Source organism: Panthera leo, chromosome A1, assembly GCF_018350215.1.
Source record: "Panthera leo isolate Ple1 chromosome A1, P.leo_Ple1_pat1.1, whole genome shotgun sequence".
Taxonomy (NCBI): Eukaryota; Metazoa; Chordata; class Mammalia; order Carnivora; family Felidae; genus Panthera; species Panthera leo.
Window position 1 is genome coordinate 161,231,786 of NC_056679.1, and position 16,246 is coordinate 161,248,031.

The 16,246-nt window shown below is 34.3% G+C and overlaps 1 long non-coding RNA gene across 4 annotated transcripts in view; it reads right to left on the reverse strand.

The window, feature by feature from the left end:
* Window positions 1-10,738: 10,738 nt before the first annotated feature.
* Window positions 10,739-16,246, reverse strand: part of LOC122223178 — a 139,050-nt gene continuing 133,542 nt past the window's right edge. For all 4 annotated transcript variants that reach the window (XR_006204110.1, XR_006204109.1, XR_006204111.1 and 1 more), the window contains 2 exons: window positions 11,410-11,501; window positions 10,739-10,828 (listed from right to left, as the gene is read on the reverse strand). This is a non-coding gene — a long non-coding RNA (uncharacterized LOC122223178). The remainder of the gene's footprint in view (window positions 10,829-11,409; window positions 11,502-16,246) is intronic.

A 16,246-nucleotide genomic window follows, 5' to 3' on the forward strand; every position in this document is an offset into this window, starting at 1 on the left:
TACTGTTATGAGAAGGGCTTAACCCTAAAAATAGTTGTTAGTACTTGGCACTACGTTTTATTTTTATAAAATTGAACAGTGACAATATTTAGTCTGAGGGGAAATTTAAATGTATATTGCCTTGTGAAATCAATAATGGGTAGAAAAATATTTCTCAGGCTTAGCATTTGCCAAGAAGTGGCTAGTATTATATTTTGTGTTGTAAATGTAAATGTAAATAGAATATGTTTTAAAGTATAAAATGAAGGACATTTTAACATCAAGAGCTATAGAAATCTTTTGACAATTCTACCACAGATAGTTTACAACATTCTGAATTTGTTTAAAGATTAAGGAAATGAATACTTACAGAATTTTCAAATGAGCCACAAGACACCTAAATAGACATATCGTATGTGAATGATCAATGTATATCTCTGGATCTAAATATGATTAGCATATTTTTTTCAAATTTTTAGTATAAATATGATTCATCTCCTTTTTTAATTTTAAACTTGTGTGCTAGATATATTTTTTAAAAACAACATAAATCTTTCTGTAATTCTATTTCTATATATCTTATCAAAACCAGAATTCTAATTTTAATATCTCCAATTAAATCAAGTTAAAAAGCTCCTACAAATGTTTGACATTATTGTGGTAAAATGCCACCAGAATAATCCAAAGATCCAGTTATTTGATTTCATTATCTGATAACTGTGAATTCAGAAGGAGCTATAAATTTACAGCAATTCTTTGGAACATTCAAGACAGAAATTTATTTATGAATCAAACTGAGTGTTGATATATTTCATGATGTGCAGATTATTAATACAAATTATTTTGTCCCGTAACCACACAGATTATTATCATTTGGGGAATTTACTACCTTTATCCTTCAAAATATATATAACTTTTAGGGTGCATTATTATAAGCTAAGAGTTGCTTGCATCAATACTATACTATCTAAGATAACTATCTTATAAATTTACAATTTAAGTGAGCTAAAAATGTTATGATTTCTGCTATGCTTGTTCCTTAAGATGAATGATCATTGGTGCTGCAAATCTATCTATTCTAAATCTGTAATTAATATAATAAATAAGTAAATATATGATTATGGAGTTATACATATTATCTATAAAACCTTTTGGCCAAAACACAGTAAGACATTACTATATGCATTTTTTATATAACATTTTGGTTACAAAGTGAAATTATCCAGTCCATTTGAGCTCTTCATGTAAATGTATCATATACCTCCATAGCTAGTATAGTATACTGAACTAATTATGAGTTATCATCATCATATGGCAAAATATGGATATAATACCAATGCCATCTTTCAAAAGCTCTGTTTTTTCAGACTCATTATAATGTCTATCTTAGCATCAATTTAACAATCATGTGGTCAACAGTTTTATTGGAAAGATTGGGGAAATAATATGTTTAAATTTCTAGCACAGTGACTGACATAGTTAAACTTAAGAAAAACTCTGCCTTCAATGTTATTTTGTTTTCTTTTCCCATATTATGCAAATAATTGTTTTCTTTCTTTACTTTGTCTACACAGATGCTATTACCCACCAGTTTTTAGAGCTAATCAAGTCTCTCTTTAAATAAATAATAAATTTTCATGATTAAAGCTTCATAAAACAAAATGAAATGTTTCAGGTTTATGTCATATAATTTTCATGTTTCTTAAAGCTAAAAGAATGCAGGTTTAGCAAAATGATAAAAGTAAGCATTCTAATGTCAGACTACTTGGATTTAAATGCCAGCTCTAACACACTTTAGTTGTGACCTTGAGCTTCAAGCAGTCTCTAAGTCTAAATTTCTCTCTATGTAAAATGGAGATAATAACACTAACTGATTTATAGGGTTATTGTCAGGAATAAATGTGATAATCCACATAAAATTTATCAGCAAAGTTCCTGCAAAAATGTATCCAATTAGAATAAAGATCAATTTCTATTTCATTACATTATGTGCCAGTCTTTTTGCCATTATATTATCAAAGTAAAGTCTCTGTCCTCAAGGAACTTATCATTTATAAGGGATACAGCTGAAGACACAAGCAAGAAAAATATACCTTTATGTGTACCATGATGGGGATAACCACAGGAAAAATAGAAGAGACATGTATTGTAGTCTTGGTGGTCAAGAAATAATATGTCTTGGCAAATATATGAAGAATGGAAAATCATGTATTTTTCTGCCCAGGAGCACCTCCTTTTCCTTTGGTGAAGTATCTGTCACCAAAAGTACCATTTACATTGGAATTTATGACCTAAATCATGATCTCTATGACTCTGATCCTGTGGTCACAGTTGGTAGCACCTGACCTAACCTGCTATGAATTTCTGCCCCCCAATTTTGTGATTTACCATCAAAAACAGTTTAAGAAATTATCCTTCTAGTGGTCGGCATTGTATGGAAATTACAATATACTATAATTAATATGATATAATATAATACAATTCATAATATAATATAATATAATATAATATAATATAAGTATATAGCTGTTGACCATATTTCCTGCCAAGTTTTTCTTTTTTCTTTTTCCATATTTCCTGCCTAGTTAAGAAAGCTAGTCTGCAGAGCAGAGACAGTGGTGGTGAAAAAAAAAAAAAAAATGAAAGTAAATCTTCTTGGTGGTGTTTGATTCCTAGCTTCCATGTGTTTCCTAAGACCTAAGTGTTTTCATGCCTTCTTCATGTCTTAGCTTCATTATTATTCCTTAATTTCTCTTTTCTAATAACTTCCCCCTTTTCCCTCAACCAAAAAAAAAAAAAATAATAAAACAAATTGTTTTATTTTATTGGCAACCCAAATTCAGAGTTTCTGCCAAGAACTATAGGCAAAGATGTGCTTTGCAGGTTCACAAATGTCAAAGTAGGGTAGTCTCTAATCCTAATTTAACATTTGAGGTCTGATTCTAATAATCACCTAATACTTCTTTCTGGGAAGAAGACGTATGTCTCCATTTTTAGCTAAAAGTTTTGACTTTGGTTCTTCCCCACCAACTAGTTTCTTACTTATCTGTGATGCTCTAGGAAAATTCATTCCTGCTTTGGTCAAGTTCCTATTAGTTAAGTCTAATCACAATTCCAGTCCTCTAATTACCTCATTTCCCTGTTTACAATTCCAGGATAGCTACACCAGGTTTAATGTGAAATCCTTTCTGGTAATTGTTTCTGTGACACAGTGGACCTCGCACATATTCACTGGTTCTTGATCTGAAAGTGTCTGCATAATTTTTCGTCAGTCTTTCAGGCGGTGATATTATACTTTCAATATGCCACACTCTTCACCACCACTCACACCCACACAGTGATTTCTCTCGATAATAGCTCAAAATTCCGGGTAAAGACGCTTACATAAGTACTGAGACACATGAAAACTAGGCAGGTAAATAAATCACTGTTTCAAAAAAAAAATCATCATGAACATGAAATGCAAATCTAAAATGATGATATTCTCATCTTGCCCTTCAGTGGATGTCTGTTATTCCTAAAATAGAGACCAAAATCATTGATTTGCCCTACATGTCTTAGTAAGATAATATGGACCATGACCTGTTTCTAGCTTCATCTCCTGACCATCCCATTCATGTTAGCCCTTATGCACTATCTAAAATCTATCATTTTCCCCAGTTTTTGGGCCTTCACATCTGCTGTTTCCACTGGTGAAAATATTCTTCTCCAGCACTCTTTACTTAGTAAACTTATTTAATTCTCAGCTCAAACTTTACTTACACAGAGAAGACTTCAATAACACAAAGTTTTAAGTTCTATCTATTATGTTTTAATAGATATACTCTACATTTTTCCTTCAAAGCATAAGTTGGTAGTTACATGATTTTGTGATTCTGTAACATACACATATATGCAAACACACACACACACACACACACACCTTCCTTTCTAGATTAATCCTAAGAGAGCATAGATCATGTTTGCTTGACCATGCTTGTATCCCAGAACCTAGACCTAAGACAATGCCTGGCAAAAGAAAAAGAAATAAGACATAGCTGCTAAGATTGTGAATTTAGGAGCAAGATGTATGGAGTTCAAATATAAGTGCTGACTCCTCCTTGGGCGACTTTAGGCAAGTTGCTTAATTTCTCTGTGCCTCAGTTCTCTTATCTCTGAACTGGAGATCAATAGTAGCACCTACCTTGTAACTTATAACAATTAAGTATACGATAGAGCTTTAGAATGGCTGTACTAGTCACTCCTCAGTTCATCAAAGGTAATGATCCAAATGGATTAGAAATGTAAGTCCTCAGAAGATGAAAACCTTCATCTTTCTGAATCCAAACAGTCTTATCTAAAACCATCACTTGCCCAGATTGTCCCAAGAGAGTCTTGTGAAAAAAGAGCTGGTCCCGGAAGGAAGGAATTTAGCTGCTCACTGTAGAGTTTGAGCCCAGAATGGAGTAGTCAATAGCAACCGGAGCTTCTTTCTAGGAAGCCAGGACTTCCACTTACCTGGGTCTTTCTCACAAAGTCTTAGGGGATAAGAAAAGAATTGCAGTAGATAAGAGCATAGAGTTTACAGTCAGACAGATCTGCAATTATGGAACATTTTGTTCACAAATATTTGGTTCCCCTTGCTGACAGAGTTATATACCTCCAACCCTATGCTAGTGAACTGAGATGTGGCTTTGGGATTTATTTTGGCCAATAATGTATAAGAGAAAATAATGTGTATCACTTCTGGGAAGAAGCTTAAGAGACAACATTGTGTCCATCACATTTTATTTTCTTCTGTCACTATGACCTAAACACTACAGCTGTGGCCATTCCAGAGAAGGAAGACAATGTACACTGTGTATATATATCATATATATATATATATATGTATATATATATATATGATATATAATATACATATGATATATAATATATATATGATATATATCATATATATTGTGTATATATATCATATATATATTGTGTATATATATATACATGCCTTTGAAATTGTAAAATGTTCATGTAGTACTTTCTACAGCCTAGCACATGCTAATACATGTGAAATTTAATTCCTGCTTCACTGAATGCTAATTCTGGGATCATGAGCAAGTTACTTAAACTTCTTGACTTATAATTTTCATATTTGGATATAAGAGTAAAGTCTGGGATAAATATATTTGGTGGTGCTATTAATATTTTTCTGCCTACCATCATTCCTTCCTATATAAAGGAAAGGCTAAAAACCTAAAAATAATTTTTCTTCCTTGAAGCTAAAATTCTGAATGAAAAAAAAAATGACTTTCTATAAATTAAGTACTTTCCTCTGAGATTTAAAAGGATAAATGTGGCAGAGACTATCTTCCAGCTACTTTAGCTATATTCTGTTGGCAAGTAAAGATGTGGAGATGTCTTCATTAAGTCTCTGGATTTGAGGATGTTGAAGGTAGCTGTGGCAGAGTAGTAACTCTGTGGTGGTCAGGTTCTGCTATAGGCTTGGTATCATTCCTAGACGCCATCCTGGAGTCCACATCTCAACCTCCACTATGTTTTGAAAACAGAATTCCTTTTGCTTAACTCTTTTTTACTTCAAATATCTAAGGTGGTTCTGGTTTCTGTCCAAAGTCCTGGCTGATTCTGGTTTTGGCTATTGTGAACATCAAAGTATATATAGAACATGTAAAACATTCTTCTTCCAGTCCTCAGAATGTAATTAGCTCAACAAATATTAGATGCTATTATTTTTATTGAAAGACTTTTACTTAGATGTTCAAACACAGAAAGTGATATTGCCCCTGGGTTCTTTCTGTGATCCATGTATTTGATAGTATTCTAGGTGATGAGGATAAACAAGCAAGTAAATGAGGCCAGATGGCTGCCCATACTTTTTTTTGAAACTTCATGGGTAAAAATAATTTCTCCAGCATCAGCTGACAGTCAAACTCCTGAAAAATTTTACTTGTCCTACATACTCATATTGACTATCCAATATCTCCCTTTGGGGTTTCATAATTTCAGTTCAGCTGCTAGGCTCACACACCTTCCCATAAAACATCCAAAATCACTACTAAATGTAGTAAACTTGCTTTATATGAGGCTAGTATCAGTTTCCCTAGCACTCCCTGTCACATGGATAACTGCAACAAATGTGAAGAATAGGAAAAGGAATACCTTCAAAGCCAAATGATTTCCCACTAAACTGTTAAATCACGTAAACGGCCAACTTGGCACCATTAAATTTACTCATGATGGTACTTCCCAATTAGAAAATGTGTTTACATGTTGGTGAGAGACATACTTAGGATTTAATTGGAATTGATGATAGCACAGTAGTTGGTAAATTTAATGATGCCAACTGGTCATTTAGGTGGCTCTGTCATTAGTTATATAGGCTGATAAAATCCTTATTTAAAAGGAGTATATTGCATCATTAATTATGGAGCAGAGCTTCTCATTTCATGTGGCTAGATGTGAAACATATTGAAGAAACTCAGGGATCCATTACACCAAATGTCAACTTTGAGTATACTGGCACAGACAGAGATTCAAATGTACTATCACATATATAGTAGATATTAAAATAATAGTAATTATTCAAAATCGGAGTGATTACCTGATGTTTTTGGAAATATAAAATAAATATACTGTAAGTTAGAAATAGTAGAATATTCATAATTAATTACTGGAAGGTAATTTACATATAAATTACCTAATTATATTAGGGTACAAGTTCCTAATTATCATGATTGTAACTTTCTTTACTATTAAAGTTAATAACCCCAATGGTAGGCATTTGGTTACAGCATAGTATAAATAACTGAGTGTGCATAATGTTGAATATTTCAGAAAGCACTTCCATGTGTTTCACATCATTTAATTATTATAAAACCTCTGAAATAATACTGATAAGGAAGATTTCTCTCAATTACAGTGACTTTCCCAAATCAAAGATAATGCAGTACCAACTCTATGAACTACATGAACTAAATAACAATGGTCTGGTTTGACATCCTTAGCTCTGAGTTATTTTTTTTTTAACAGTGCTGACGCGTGGTAAATATTTCTTGGTAAATAAGTATTAGCCATAGTAGTAGTGGTGGTTTTGGTGGTGGTGGTAATAGTTTCAACAGTAGTATTAACGGTAGTAGTAGCATTAATAGTAGCAGTAGTATTAATGGTAGTAGTAATAAACACTAGGTCGTAGTGGTACTGTTTCACCTGTGCCACTCTCCCCCATACCTAATGTGAGAATATATCTACAACAGAAGGGTAATTTAAAAGCATTTTTTGATACATATTAAATTTTCCAGGCAACAGAAATAATTGGCTACTTACTTCTTTTCAGATACACCATTCTTAGCTTTATAAAAACATTATCTATTTCAAAAGAGAAGAGGTAATTTACACATATGACACTGTTGAATCAAAGATGGCCTAATATTAAAGTGATATGCTAGAAGAAGGATCCAAATTCGATATACAATGATCTTTTCAGGGTTCATGAATGTCTTTATGTGGTAAATTAAAAAGAAAAAAAATAGCAATCATGATGAACATGCATCAACATGAGTTGACGTGAGAGAAAAATGAGTGAGCATGATAAATGAAATCATTCCTTATTAAAATTTTCAGTAATTATATATAAAAGCAATAGCATATTGGACTGGAAGTATGGTTTGTATTCTAGCAAATTAATACCACATGGTTGCAGATGTTTTTTGAACTGCACAACAGTTTTCTTGGATCTTTTTCAAAATAAGAAAGTATCCAAGTCATCAAATGTAACACCCTGACCAAAGGAAATTAAAATACTCTCAAAAAGGAAGCTCACATTTTACATGTTTGCTTCATTCTTCTTAAACATTAGCTCTTCCTGCTTCTTCTTGCAGATGAAGTGTCATCCAACAGATCCTAACTTTATTTCAGGTGAGCTTAATTATTCTGGGCAAATGAAATGCAATCTTTCTATCCCAATTTCCACTTCCTAAGAGAGTATTAATAGCCTCTGTTGATTACAGTGTCTATTCCTGATCAAGTCCCAAATTCCAGTTCCTAAGAGAATATTAATAGCCTCCATGGATTCCAGTGTCTATACCTGAGAAAGGACTGCATATTATGAACTCGGCAAGTATCTTATATCTGTTATGGGTAACAAAGTAGTTCTCATAGAAATAGGCACATTATTCTGCAGCTGACTAATATCAGGTAATTTTGAAAAAAATTGAATTTCAATTTCTTCTATGAAATGATGATTACAATACGTTGTTTAAAGGGAATACAGTAAAACCTTCATTTGCGAGCATAATTCATTCCAGAAACATGCTTGCAATCCAAAGAACTTGTATAGCAAAGAAAATTTCCCCATAAGAAATAGTGGAAACTCTGATGATACATTCCACAACCCAAAAATATTCATAGAAAAATGATTCCAACACTGTAATATAATAAAAATAATAAATAAAATACAAAACATAAAGAAAAATGAACAAATTAACCTGTACTTATCTTTGAATACCATGGCCGGTCTGAGGGAGACAAGAGAGAGGAGAGTTATTGTGCAGGATAGCTTTCACGATTACTAACAAAATCACTGCTACCTGTTGGCTCAATGGAATCTTTTCCTTTAACAAGGAACATATCCAATGACACTTGCTTTTGCCTCCTTTTCAGGATGTTGCAGATATGTGACATTGCATTATCGTTAAACAGATTCAACACTCGGACTACTACAGCCTTATTTAAGTGATGCCTTTCTACAAAATTTTTCAGTTTCCCACATTTTATACATCTCCCTAATCTCATTTGAAGTGAGGGATTCCTCTGCCTTTTTCTCCTCCTCCTCTGCAGACAAGATCTCCTCCATAACCTCTTGCTTTTGCTCACAATGCAACAGTTGGATGCAACAGTCAGGTGCCAGTTGTGGGCACCTAACATTCTGAAAAATTATTGATTTCTGCCAAACACCATGGGCTGAGACCAAGCCTCTGAGCATGGGAGATGATCACCCACAATCCTGCAGTGAGAAAGGGAGATAACCATTGGCTCAGTGTGATCATGTGACATTCAGTGTCACATACTACTAATATTGCAAGACTTTGTTTGCTTATCAAGTTAAAATTTATTAGAAATGTTTGCTCATCTTGCAGAACACTCGCAGAATAAGTTACTCGCAATCCAAGGTTTTACTGTATTTCAAACAATTGTTATCATGTGTAAAAATAACATGCCTCACATAGGGTATGGTGTACGGGAGGTGCTCAATAAATGTCAGTTGTTTGGATGGTGGTGGTGGTATTATTGGGAAGAGATCATATGGCATTCATCTGTGTATTCCTCCCAAGGATTTACCACGATATCTCTCAATATAGTTGGTTCTTCTTTCTTTCTGCTCAGATATTATTTAGTTGTTTAATTGGTATTATTTAACTACCATCTAACAGGATCTTTCATTTGGGTCTTTTAAAACTGTTTTTTGTTGTGTTTTGAGTATAGTTGACACAAAACTAATGGCACACATTGGTTTCTGGTGTACAACATAATCTTTCAAATTCTTTATATGTTATGCTATTACCAACACAAGTGTAGCTATCATCTGTCATTATACGATACTCTTACAATATCACTGACCATATCCCTATGCTGTGCCCTTTATTCCTGTGACTTATTCATTCCATAAATGGAATCTTGTATCTCCCAGTCCCCTTAATCCTTTTTACCCATCCACCATCCTTTTCTTTCTAGCCAACTGTCAGTTTATTCTCTGTATTTATAGGTCTGATTCTACTTTTTATTCATTTGTTTGTTTACTTGTTTTGTGTTTTACATTCCACATATGAGTGAAATCATATCGCACTTACCTTTCTCAGTCTGCCTTATTTCACTTAACATAATACCCTCTACATCCATCCATGTTTTTGCAAATGGCAAAAATCTCATCCCTTTTGTGGTTGTGTAATCTTCCTGTGTGTGTGTGTGTGTGTGTGTGTGTGTGTGTGTAGGTACACTACACCTTTTGTATCCCTTGGTCTCCTGATGGACACTTAGGTTGCTTCTGCAACTTGGCTACTGTAAATAATGTTGCAGTAAACATAAGGGTGCATACAGTTGGTTTTTAATTTTTTTTCCACATTTATTCATTTTTTTAAAATTTATTTTTGAGACAGAGAGACAGAGCATGAACAGGGGAGGGGCAGAGAGAGAGGGAGACACAGAATCGGAAACAGGCTCCAGGCTCTGAGCTGTCAGCACAGAGCCCGAGGCGGGGCTCGAACTCACGGACCGTGAGATCATGACCTGAGCCAAAGTCGGACGCTCAACCGACCAAGCCACCCAGCCGCCCCCCACATTTATTCATTTTTAAGAGACAGAGAGAGACAGAGCATGAGCGGGGAAAGGGCAGAGAGAGAGGGAGACACAGAATCTAAAGCAGGCTCCAGGCTCCGAGCTGTCAGACAAAGCCCAACGTGAGGCTTGAACTTACGAACTGCAAGATCATGACCTGAGCCAGTCAGACACTCAACCGACTGAGCCATCCAGGCGCCCCAATAGTTGGTTTTTAATAAGTTTTCATTAAACTATTTAAATTATATGCTCTGGAAAGGAAGGACAGCAGGTAGCATCCTCTTCATATACATATATAAAGGTCAGCATGTGAATCTGACTTCAAGAAATTAATCATGATCTTTTAATTCTGTTGGCACATAGTAATATTTGTGAATCAATTAATTTCATAGTTTAATTTCAAAAGGCTCAAGATTCAGACAAAGGGCAACTTTCCTTATGTTTGGCATGTTTTTATTCTCAATACACACTTGTTCTCAGCAGGATGCAAATAGTGTATCATGGAAAATTGCTTTATTTTCAAAGGCTGTAATAGAAATAAAATGAATTTTGAAAACTCAGATATATTCATACTCGGCAGCAACAATTATGCCTACAATCATAAATATATCAAATGCCTCATTTGTTCTTGTGTTATTTCAAAGATTACTTTTCAAATGTTCTCATAGAGCACTCTTTCAACTCTGTCATGAGTCCTAAAAATAGCAGTTATTTACATAAATAGATAGCATTCTCCATGAGGTTTGGTTGTTTCTGGGTTTTAGATATCCTTTTCCCTTTCTTAAAAAGGCAGTTAGGGGCCCAGACAAAAGTTGGAGACCATGACTCTGTGTGTGTGTGTGTGTGTGTGTGTGTGTGTGTGTGTGTAACATAGATATTACATTTATATTACATATATATTACATATATTACATATATAGAGAGATTATATACCTATGTATTATATATAGTATATATAGCTATGTATTACTATATATATAACATATAACTATGTATTACTATATATACACATTAATATATAATATATATGCACACTAGTATGCATATGCACACATTTTGAATAAATTAATGAATAAAACTATACATTTTCCTTCATTAAGCACCCACCATTATATGCTTGTGTTTTGGCACTGAAGATTCAATAGTGAACAAACAGGTAAAAATCTCTACCTTCTTGGAGTTATATTCTTAATGAGAAGCTAGAAAATAAACATGATAAAAAAGCATTTTAGGTGTAGATATTTCAGGTAGTATATAGCTCTAAGGAGCAAAATATGAAGCAAAGAAGTAAGGATATGTAAAGAGTAAATTTTAGAGAAGGTATCAGAAGCTCACTGAGAAGTAGAGAATTTTAGTATTTACATATATACAGAGTTTCTTTTTTTTTTAAATATATTTTTCTCCTAATTTCAGGTGTAATTTAGGTTGATTCTCTTAAAAAATTCAAACGCTGTGGACAAGTATAACATAAAACTGAAAAATGTGTAACATGACGTGTAATATAAAACTAAAAACCCTTTAATTCAGATCATGTATGTATATATGTTTACCACAACCCTGCACATAGGATGATCTTGTATATACTGCTCAGTAACTTTCTTTCCTCCTTCTTCAATATGGTTTACACAGATTCCCGTCAATTTTACTTAACTGGCCAGATGATTTTAATAGAAACTGAAGCAAACCTTGGAAGCACAGCTTGAAACTATGAAGCCAATTTGGTGGTCCTAAATAAAAAGCAACAATTCACGTACATCTCTAAAAAGCATTTTGGGGTATTTAAGTGGCTCAGTTGGTGAAGCATCAGACTCTTGATTTCAGCTCAGGTCATGATCTCATGGTTTGTGAGATGGAACCCCACATCGGGCTCTGTGCTGAGAGTGCAGAGCCTACTAGGGATTCTCTTTCTCCATCTGTCTCTCTGCCCCTCACCCATCCTCCCTCTCTTTCTCAAAATAAGTAAGCATTTATAAATACATAAATAAATAAATAAATAATAGCATTTTGCATTCATGAGAAATTAACATGTTAGTGTAAATCCTTACATTTATAAAACATGATTTTAGCTTGTCTGTCTTTACAAAGTTCCTAAATAATATATTTATTTTGGATGATGGATTATGGAAATCTTGTTCATACATCTAAAGGTTGACCTGTTAAATTACACATTTTCATCTTTCAGAAATGAACTAAGTTTGAAATCTTTCCATGGTATATAATATAATGTCTTGTTTCTTTTGACAAATGCTCCCATCCTCATTTATAATATAAGCCTGCATTTTCAAAAGTGTAACTATTGATGAATGCTATATCAAAAGTTTAATTAGGAACTAATATTTTCAATAAGAAGTGATCAAATTATCTATATGATAGGCACTTTGAGCACGATTTTTGTGATCAACTCTAATGATTTGTTTGTTGAAATCAAATAATTATGCCTTTAATAGAATCATTAATGTCAGTAAATGGTCATTTGTTTCAGTATGATGATGACTGGATTCTTTGGCAACAATTCAGATATATTAACATGTTCCCATTAAGAGTGAGGTAAACAAGGCACATTGTCTCATAGCAGCTAACAAATTGTTCCTTATAATCAAGGTAAGTACTATAGGACCATAATAATTACTTCCTCTTTTATTCTTTCCTGCTGTTAAAATGATTCGGTTCCTTTTTTGAGTAATTGATTTGGCAATTCCATTTGACATATTCTAATTGGAGTCTTGAGGTGCATGATTCACATCTTTGGTTGAGCCTTGTCCTTCTCCAAATAGGTATCTCCCTAACAATAGGTGAATATGGGCTCAGTGGAACTTGTGAGTCCATTTAGAGCTATTTTAAAAACTGGAGCAGACATTGTAAAGGTACTTTTATTTAGCAGAGTAAATAACCTATTAGAAAAAATTGAGGCCTTAAAAAGTTTTCTTTGAGGAGACACAAAAAAGCAACAACAACAACAAAACACTAGAGGCTATTTTTATTCTTATTTATGCCCTACCATATTGAACCAAAATAGGTTTTGATCCAAGTATTATGAATATAAGCATTTTATTTTAAAAAAATTAATGTTTTTTTTATTTTTGACAGAGAGAGTGTGAGCAGGGGAGGGGCAGAGAGAGAGGGAGACACAGAATCTGAAGCAGGCTCCAGGCTCTGAGCTGTCAGCACAGAGCCCGACGCGGGGTCTGAACTCACGGACCACGAGATCATGACCTGAGCCGAAGTCAGACGCTCAACCGACTGAGCCATCCAGGCGCCCCTTATAAGCATTTTATTTTAAAAATAGCAACAGAGGGGCCCCTGGGTGTCTCAGTGGGCTAAGAGTCTGACTTCAGCTCAGGTCATGATCTCACAGTTTGTGAGTTTGAGACCTGCATCAGGCTCTCTGATGTCAGCACAGAGCCCTCTTTGGATACTCTGTCATCTTCTCTCTCTGCCCCTCCCCTATTCACTCTCTATTTCTCTCTTAAAATAAATAAATGGACTTTAAAAAATAGCTACAGATGTTTATTAATATTATCCTAGAACAAAGTTTAATTGCACAAAAATGTAAATAAATGGCAAGGTTGGCAGAAAATAATTTAAGTTCAGAGTTGTAAGGCTGTTAAACTGTACTTTTTTTTCCACTTTGATCTTACTATGTTATATGTAAATGATAGAGCATTTTGATGGTGGTGGAGCATTATGTAAATAATAAAAAGAAAATATCTTCAGATATAAGTTGTTCTAAAATAGGTAAGTTTTGTGAGTGGAAAAATTCTTACTATTTTTATAGTGTCGCTTCCTTGCCTTCAAAAAGTTTTAATTGGAAATAATTTGTGATTGGAAATAATGGCAAATCTCATTTAATATATTAATTGCAGTGAAGGTGGATAATTTTTTTAAAAGCTACAAAAGGTTTTGGTTTTATTTTAATTAACATAATCAATATTCAGTGATATCTCCACAATTTCTCTATCCAAAATGAGTGGATAACATTCTGGTTGGAAGTTGAAGATTAAGGGATTTATCTATAATCTACTATTGTGTGGTAAACAACTGTTTTTACCTGGTTGATATATTTATTGGGGTGATTTCTGAGAGAAATTAGTGGAGAAAGTGTTAAATAAAGCTCCACAACCCAGCCACTTTTCATTCTATTATTTCTTAGAGTCTCAGGGCTACCAATCACTGAGCAGCCTAGTGCTACCAATTACTGTTGGGAAGTTTGTTAGATGCTGAGGGAACATAAAATAAAAGAGACCGATCACTGCTCTTCAAACACCATAACCATGTGTGGAGGGTGTTGGTGAGAGTAGGTATGTAAGTGAATAATTTCATTAAAATGTAACCGGTGCTAAAAAGAGGAGAGCTAAGTTGAACACAGTGATTCAAGAAAGCCTTATGAATGAGGGGATGCTTTGATGAATCCCAAAGGGTTAGTCAAAGAATCTTTAAAAAGATATCCCAAGTAAAAGAAAAAGCACAGGTACATCTACAGGTACAAAACGGTATGGTCTGTGAAAACAAAGTAATTCTGTAAACTTTATGTTATCAGATTGCAGAAGAGAGAGGAAGAAATGTCTAGAGCTTTTGATATAAGGTAGGAGGCAGCTCATACAAGGTCTTACATGCCAAACTAAGTGATAATAAGGATATTTTGGAAAGCAAGATATTTTGGAAGTTTTAACCTGGAGTGTGATGGTCTGATGTCTGGTTTAGATGGGTGACTATACTGATGGAAGGCATTTGCACCTTCCATAAAAGCAAGTTGGATAAGAACGCTAAAAGGAGGAATTCAGGGTACCAAAGCTGTCAAGGATAAAATTTGATTTGGAGAGATTTTCCTGGTAAAGTGATGATGAAGGTGTTGCTAGTATGGAGAAAAATTGGGGGAGTGAAGTGTAGCAGAGATGAGGAAGTGAATTATGCAGATTCACTGTTAGGTGCCTGTGGGATCAACCAAGTGAATACGTCCAGCGGGAAAGAAGTTTCCAACTCAGAGAAGACTTCCAGCCTGGTAACTTAACCTTGGGATTTATCAGTAAATAGGAGGAAAAGAAACATTTTATCAATGTGAGACAGAGGAGGGCCTGAACTCAGATCCTCTCAACCCTGACTGCAAAATCCGGTGCCCTTTGGCTGCCTCTCTGACAAAAAGAAAAAAAAAAAAAATAATGCTAAGGCTCTGTGTTTCTTGAGTTGGGTTATCTTACAGGAATCATGAAGGATGCTTACTGAAAGAAGGATGCTTACTACAAAGACTGGCAAAGACCAGACCAAACCAGTCTGCACCCAGTTGGACCCCAGTACTGAATTTTCAGGACTTTTTCTCTCATTATAATACTAAAAATCATGCTCAGGGGTGGAGATTTAACATTCTAATGAGACATGTGACACTTGAAGAAGTATGACTTTTAAGTGCACAAGTGCTAATAAACCCCCACATCTACATGCTTAGACATCAGCCTCACTTTCTTTAAAAAACTCTCCCTGACCTCTCTCGCCTTGGGAAGTCATTCAAAGAACTGTTTCCTTTGTGCTTCCTCCCTCCTACTCAGGCATTAAATCCCATTAAAGCCTTGCCTGAAACTCCTGTCTGACCTCTTGTCAATTTCTATCACTTAGAGTGCCCAAGGGCCCAGTTTGATATCAAGGGATGGTATCAGGTAGCACAAATGTTAAGATAAAGAAAAATATGGACCAAGAGTAGACATTTAAGGAATAAACTCTTTTTTTCGATTACAGGTCAACACAGAAAAGCCTATAAAAGAGGCTGAGAAGAAATACATCCTGAAAAGTAATTTTATCTGGATTTTTGGAGGTAAATACTCTGAGCTTCAGAAAAATGCAACTTGCCCAAAATCTTGTCTTGTCTGAACCAAGACCTGATCTCTAGTATTTTTGACTACATGGCCTTTCTACTGTACTGTGAAATCACCATGCCAAACTATAATGTTCTTAG